The sequence below is a fragment of the Penaeus monodon genome, chromosome 20 (genome assembly GCF_015228065.2).
Source record: "Penaeus monodon isolate SGIC_2016 chromosome 20, NSTDA_Pmon_1, whole genome shotgun sequence".
NCBI lineage: Eukaryota > Metazoa > Arthropoda > Malacostraca > Decapoda > Penaeidae > Penaeus > Penaeus monodon.
In genome coordinates, this window is record NC_051405.1 from 46,378,713 (window position 1) to 46,379,994 (window position 1,282).

Below are 1,282 nucleotides of genomic sequence, written 5' to 3' on the forward strand. Positions count from 1 at the left end.
TTCCTTTCTTTTAAGAGTGGAGATCAGGCTTTGGCATGCTCCCCTCTATTTTAATGCCTTTAGTTGTGCTGACATTTCATAATCTTCTAATATTTTTGTCCATTAAAAAAAAGTGAAATAAGAGGTGGTATAACATATTAGAAATAATGCTTAAATGATTCTTTATATTCCAAAATACTGTGACTAATAGAAAGCAAATAAATATAAAAATAACAAACTGTTCAACTGAACTGGCATGTGCTTGTGTCAGATGTAAGCAGTAGTTATGCTGTGCATGTCATCTGTCTTCTCTAAAGCACATAAAATAAAGTCAGATGCAAATAATTTACCCGGTGAGAGAAGGACAAATAATTATATACAGAAAAATGAAAACCATAAGCAAACAAACATTTACAGGAGCTTCTGCAATTGTTAAACAAACATTTACAGGAGCTTCTGCAATTGTTAACACTGCTTTTTAAAACCATAAGTAGACGGCTGATGCGAATGCCGCTTATCAATGTTACTGGAAATTTACTCATTGCTTTTATAAACCTTTATAATCAACTTTGATTTTTTTTTTTTACACTTATTATGCAAGCTTTTCCTAACTTAGCTACAATAATTATTGTAAATATAAAATGTATACTTTTAGGTAAAGAAATTTAGATACATAATCATAAATCAATAAAAATAATTTATGTTCATTTACTGCTACCACTGAGCAGCACTGCATCAAATACTTCTAGGTTCCAGCTATCAGTCAAGTGAACAGATTATATTAGTTTTCACACTTGCAATTACTAAAGCTTACAATGTACAGTATACCTGGCAGCATTCTCACACATACAAAAAACAATGTGTCAATCCAAAGAAGGAAGTGGGTCAAGAAAAAGCAACAACAGATGCAGCAAAAAACAGAGAAGAGAGAGCACATTGAGAAGCAAGAAACAGCAGGAAATAAGCATGGAAAAGCAGCAGGGACAAAGAGCATGGAAGTTTACTAACAGCTAGTTATACTTGAAAGAGATCACACGAATCTTAACTAACATTGCAACGAATGGTGAGACGTGTCCCATTTTGGTTCTCTTGGTAATCAACTTCATAATCATTTCCTTTTTCAGAGTTGTACAAGATATCTGTTGAAAGAGGTTATCATTAGTTTAAATTAAATCAATGTTGTTATGATTTTCTCCTTTAACTCACTCACAATGGCAGATCCCAGTATCATACCAAACCATGCAACTGGAAACATAAATTTACCCTGCTCTATATACTCGTAGCTATGGCATGAACACTGGTC

General features: G+C 33.0%; 1 long non-coding RNA gene across 1 annotated transcript in view; it reads right to left on the reverse strand.

Moving 5' to 3' along the window:
* Positions 1–1,282, reverse strand: part of LOC119586089 — a 15,446-nt gene that overhangs the window by 880 nt on the left and 13,284 nt on the right. The window contains exon 3 of the long non-coding RNA XR_005229921.1: positions 1,030–1,118. This is a non-coding gene — a long non-coding RNA (uncharacterized LOC119586089). The remainder of the gene's footprint in view (positions 1–1,029; positions 1,119–1,282) is intronic.